At 45.7% G+C, this 6,309-nt stretch overlaps 1 protein-coding gene across 1 annotated transcript in view; it reads right to left on the bottom strand.

Moving 5' to 3' along the window:
* The window catches only part of LOC109518185 (unconventional myosin-IXa-like), a 100,336-nt gene that overhangs the window by 82,814 nt on the left and 11,213 nt on the right, over window positions 1–6,309 (bottom strand). The gene's annotated exons all lie outside the window — the stretch shown is intronic.

Below are 6,309 nucleotides of genomic sequence, written 5' to 3'. Positions count from 1 at the left end.
TTTTTGTTTGTTTGTTTGTTTGTTTTTTTTTAACAACTCCCTTCAAACTCCTCTGAAAACGCAAATAAACATTCACTAGATGTTCTCGATCTGGCACATTTCAAGGGGGGCCAGTGCCCCCTCGGGCCCTGCTCTAGCTGCGCCAGTGTCCCCAAATAACGGTACCATTTTTTCCTTTTTTTTCCTTTTTGTTTTTTATTTTATTTTATTTTTATTTTTTTTCACGAACAACAGAACTGTACTGTAGGGTGTCGAGTGGGTACCGCTGACCCGAACAGAAAACGATGACAAAAAGTTGTGTTTGGGGTCTACCGCCAAATATACTATACCACAAAAGGGTTTGTTTTTTTCCCGATTTCCTTTAAAAAAAATATTAAAATACAGAATAAAACAAATGAACCTGTGGATGAGGAAGATAAAAACGAGTGGATGTTGTAAACAGTGGCGCAAGATTGCTTGGAGACAAAGTAGCCGCTTCGATAGGGACGGACTGGAAACCAAACCTCCATCAGTGGGTTCGTGGAAAACATTATCTCGCAGGTGTCGATAAAATGTTTGGTTCAGATGCAATTTTGCTAACGGCTGGCCTGTTAGCTCACATTAGCTCAACAGCTCGCTAGCCATTGCAGCGTCAAAAGAGCATCTGTGATATTAATCCTGAGCGGCAGACAGTAGCCCGTCCCTCAATGCTAATACTAACCAAGTCCCAATTTCCACTCCCGGTGACGTATAACCACTGTGCATCATGGATATATGTGTGTGTGTGTGTGTGTGTGTGTGTGTGTGTGATCATGTGATCAAAGTCCCACTAAGTGCCAAGATGAACAGCTGCTACCTTCCACACAAAAGTGACTGTAATGAGCTCAACAATGAACTAATTCACTGCTCACTTCCCTGATTAGCGTGGCCACTGCTTGCGCGCTTCACATTTCAGGTAAATGTACTAAAGATGAAGAAATACTTCCCCGGTGGAAATGAAGCAAACACCAGAACCTGAAAACGCGTCATTTTCCACACTTGGCCCACCAGCCACCGAGGAAACAAACAGCCGGGTGTGCGTGGCCAACACAGAGGACGACTGTGACCCAAGACGAGACGGGGCGCGATTCCAAAACAAGATTGTGAGAGCGAGCGAGGGCCGCAACAACTCGCACTTTATGTCCAACCAAAATGGAAGACAAACAGGATGACCCAAGGAACCAACAAGCTCTTCATTCACTTCAAATGTCAGCCTTGAAAATTAGTTATCTAAAAATGTTCCAGCCGGGCACCAAATTTACATGCTTAGTTCGCCACATTGCGCAAACCCCTTTTGCAAATGTCATACTTAGCTTCATAATTCTACGGCATTAGAACGCTTTGAATGCTAGCATAACAACAGTTGCTAAGCTAGAGTTCATGACCCCAAAATACTGGCCTGACTGGTCAATTGCCGCTCATTTGAGGTGTCAAATTCGTAAGATAAGCACCATGACTGAGAGGCGGCCATCTTGGCTGGGCCGAATTTCCCCATTAACGGCAATGCGTGGACATTGAGAACTAATTAACAGATCATTTTCCAACTGATTTGGGGGGGACCACCCCCCCCCTCAAAAAAATATTTTTAGCAGCGAAGACGACTCCCAGTTCATTTGTAAGAACTGAGCTTCTGGGGGGGGGGGAAGCCCCCTCACCCCTCGAAAAAATATTTTTAGCAGTGAAAGACGACTCCCAGTTCATTCGTAGGAACTGAGCTTTGGGTTTTCTTATTGTCCACGGCACTGATGACTTTGCCCCTCCTAGCTTAGCGTCGTCGTGGGCGCGCAGCTCAAAAGGGATGTGTCGTATCTGAGGTAGTGATGTCACACGTAACAATAATGTTCTGAATTTATATTGCACTTAATTGAACTGTGTTTTCTTTTCTCTTCTTTCTACCCACAATCTTGCTGCTGAAGGCTGTAAATTTCCCCAGTGTGGGACAAATAAAGGATATCTAATCTAATCTAATCTAATAGCCCAGCACATTGGTGGCACGTCACTGGAAAATTGAGATGAGTCCGTTTTTGATTACGCCACAGCAAACTTGTGAAGTGGGCGTCACGGTGACTCAATTTGCTACGCTGGGTCATGATTGATTGAAAAAAAAAAATAAGAAGAAGAAGAAATGTGATCACTGTAGTCCTGGTTGAAGGTTTCTGGAAAGCAGTCCTGGTTTCTGGAAAGCGAGGCCTCGAAAAAGTGCAGATGCCCTTTATGAAATCAAGGATATTGCAGATTACCAGACGATAAAGCAAAAAGCCCTACTTCGAGTAATGGTTCATTTTTAAGGGATTGGGAGGGTGGGGTGGTGGCTGGGGGGGGGGGGGTCATAAGCCATAAGTCCCACTGTATTGACGCTAATGCTTGCTAAAATCCACTTGACGACCATAAAGCACACGCCCGCACAGTGAAAGGGATTAATTTTGTGGATTTTTCATAGGTTTCCACTTTTCCTTTTAGGAATGATTTGTATGCTGTTTTTGGTGCGGATGTGATGAGATCTTTTCTTTTCGGTGGATTCACTTTTGAACTGGCTTCCGTTTGCAAGAGTTTTTCAAGTTACAAGGTGTCGCTTCATTGATTTGGGTATTTTTGTTGCCGACCAAAGTTTGACTTGCGGGTGGGCTTTGGATAGATCGACGCGCAAGTGAAGCGGCAAAAAAAAAAAAGGGAGAGCCAAAGTCGCCCGTGCACGGCTGATGACGGAACGCGACAAGCACACAAATACAAAATGAATGATGAATAATGTAGGAAATCCTGCCAGTGAATTTAAAAAGTACGACGGGTGGGTAAAAGTGCTTGAAATGGGGGGACCCGAAAGTGACTCGTTACTTTTTGCCTTTACACTGGGAGTTCATTTGAAAAACAAACCAGTTTTGCTCTCAATCGTTCTTCTCCTCCTCTTCCGCTCCCCCTCCCTCATTCTTGCTCTCCGGCCTGCACTCAGTTCTCGCCAGTGTAACAGCAATAAACACCAAACCTCAGCATTCCTCAACACACACGCACACGCACACACACACACACACACACACACACACACACACACACACACACACATTTATAAACATACATGCACTGCACTACAAATGTTTTGACACAGGAAGTGTGTTTTCCTGCCTGAGCCCAACCAAACTCAGACTGGTACTATAAACTCGAAGAAGTGTATCATTGCGGGATTTATGCTTTGGCACACGCGTGCACGCACACACACATACACACATGCATACTGACACTTGCCCACATTCACTCGTTCACATCCAGTCCGACAGGAGATGGAAAGGTGTGACTGTGCGAAATCTGAATTATTGTCAATATTCATTGCAGGCGGCCTGGCGGTCGAGTGGTTAGCGCGTGGACCTCACAGCACAGAGGTCGTAGGGTCGATGCCGGCTCCGGCCTTCCTGTATGGAGTTTGCATGATCTTCCCGGGCCTGCGTGGGTTTTGTCCGGGTACTCCGGTTTCCTCCCGCATTCCAAAAACATGCGTGGCAGGCTGATTGAACATCCAAAAATTGTCGCAAGGTGTGAGTGTGAGTGCAGATGGTTGTTCGTCTCTTTGTGCCCTGAGATTGGCTGGCAACCGGTTCAGGGTGTCCCCCGCCTACTGCCGGAAGACAGCTGGAAGAGGCTGCAGCACCACCCGCGACTCCTGTGAGGATTAAGCGGATCAGAAACTAGATGGATGGATGGCTATTCATGGCAATTGTATAATGTTGCCTTTCGTGTCTATTTTGTCGCACGATCGCATAGATTCAAACAGAATTAACAAGGATAAGTTTGTCACTGTAACAAATGCCCCCCCACGCGTTTTGAATGGCAAATCGAATGCAATGAATGCACGACGACACACTGACAGAACTATTGATTCATCATGAGTGCTGAGGCTGTTGCATGTGTGTGTGTGTGTGTGTGTGTGTGTGTGTGTGTGTGTGTGTGTGTGTGTGTGCGTGTGTGTGTGCGTGTGTGTGTGTGTGTGTGTGTGTGTGTGTCTAAATTCCATCAGGAAGTGATTCCGCACAGACGCAAACATGCACGCGGAGATGCAGGGCAGAGTCATTCGCAGGAGCACTCTCGCGCGTCAGTATTTCGCATCATGCACTGCTCGGTTGAGACGCCACAAAAGAGCAAATATTTCATCAAAGGTCATAAACTCGATGCACGCGCACTCATGCCGAAGGAGCAGCGTATGGCAAGTGACTTGCGGCGTCGCGCTGTGGGATGACATCATCCCTAAATTGCCGTTATTGATTCAAGACCCCCCCCCCCCCTGAAAAAGGGGCCACTAAGGGAGCATCTGGGAGCATCTGTTGCCATGGTTACCGCCACAGGCTTGTTGGAAATCAATCTGAGGCAGCGCACCTTCAAGAGCGACACTTTCAAAGGAGAATGAAATTAGGGCGGTTGGGGAGCATCTCGTCAAGCGTGCATTTCGCCGTGTTCTTGGATGAACACACATTTGATTTTTTTGGGCAGCGCTTTTTAAAATTAGGACATACTTGACGCATGTAAATTGTATTATTTATTCTGTATCAATGCACTGTTGATTCCATCATTGGTGTATAAAAAAAAGGAATACAACACATTTCCATGCAATTGCATGTGTCATTGCTTTGGGGTAGAAAGGGTTCTGTCAGTCGTCATCTGTACCTGTGGGTAAAAAACAAAAAACAAAAAACAAAACAAAAAAACAAAAAAGGACGTTTCGCTTCTCTCACAGAAGCTTCGTCAGCGGTAGACAACCCTGAAGTCTCCGTGAAGACTCCGGGAAGTTGCTCTGCGCTAAAAGGCTGAGCGTGGCCTGTTTGAGGACTGGGTGGGGATGTTTAGTCACGCCCCTATGGTGAAGAGGCCCATTGGTTTCTAAACTCCCTATCATTGGGTCTTGATTAGGCCTATTGTTTGGGCTAAGGCTGAATAGCTACTTTCAGTTAGCCTGATCAGCATGTCTATTGCTTTGGGGTCAGAAGTGATCTTGTGATCTTGAGTCAAAATGTCTCAATAGTTACTTTTGAGTGAGGCATCGTTCATGAAAATGCATTCAACATGCTGCCGAGGATGTCGGTACTGACGGCAAGCAGCAGGGCACCAGGGGGCGGGTCTTAACGCGGCCCTAAGCGCTCCATCATTTTCATTGATTTTCCGGTGACCGGTTCAGCTGCCGGTTGGCCTGGCAGCCGCGTGCCTTCTGTGAGGATGGGAATCAATAACAACGCATTAAAACAATCGATGACGAGATGAGATTAAATTTGGGGAACATTGCGCCTCATCATATTGGATTTTTTTTTTTTTTTTTTTTACCCCTAACCGCAAAGCTTACTGCGAAAAAAAAATAAAAAAGTCAAGATGTTCAAATTACAGAGTAGTATATTAACGAATTTGAGATAAATGACCTGTAAATAAAATAAGCATGTTAGCACATGTTGCAAATGTTAGCAAGAAAGCAAGACTCATTAGCCTCAGATATAAAATCGTCAAGCTTCTGTTTTGGTCGTTTTTGTACTTGCGAGCTTTCTGTGTGCTAGCATGCCAATGTTAGCATGACAGCAAGACTCATTAGACCCGTATATAAAATCGTCAAGCTTCTGTTTTAGTCGTTTTTGTACTTAGGTTGTGAGCTTTCCGTGTGCTAGCATACCAATGGTTAGCATGAAAGCAAGTCTCATTAGCCTCAGAGATAAATTCGTCACGCTTCTGTCATTGTGTTTTTGGTACTCAGGTTGCCATCTTTTTGTGTAACAATAAATATAGCTCAACTGTGAGCAAATTTTCCATAAATGCCATGTTAGCAAAGGATAGTCGTCTCATGGATGCCGAGAAGAGAAGTCAGCCTGCTGGAGGTCTCACTTAGCGAAACCGCTGAATTCACTCCAACAGCCACGGCGACGTCCTCGCACTTTCAATTAGAAATTGTTTTACAACACGACTTGGCTTGGGGAGTCGCGCAAGAAATATGTTTGATACGTCCAAGTCATTCACTGACAGACCAGAGGAATCTGCAAGCCCGTGTTTAGCCGGGGCTGTTGTCCGGGCCGCGGTCCAATACGAGAGCAACGCGACAAAATAAGAACACAGCCAAGCAAAAGAGACCAAGAGGACACAACATGGGCCGACACAGCGTTGAAGACCGCAGGCGCTGTTTAGTTGCTGGGGGGGGAAGGAAAAAAAAAAACTATTGTGGCGAGATGTCCTTTAAAACAATCTCTCTCTCTCTCTCTCTCTCTCTCTCTCTCTCTCTCTCTCTCTCCCTCTCTCTCTCTCTCTCTCTCTCTCCTCGCTCTCTCTCTCCGTCTC

The sequence above is a fragment of the Hippocampus comes genome, unplaced genomic scaffold (assembly GCF_001891065.2).
Source record: "Hippocampus comes isolate QL1 unplaced genomic scaffold, H_comes_QL1_v1.1 scaffold298, whole genome shotgun sequence".
Taxonomy (NCBI): domain Eukaryota; kingdom Metazoa; phylum Chordata; class Actinopteri; order Syngnathiformes; family Syngnathidae; genus Hippocampus; species Hippocampus comes.
The sequence above is the reverse complement of the archived record's forward strand: the minus strand, read 5'-3'. Positions and strand labels throughout refer to the sequence as shown.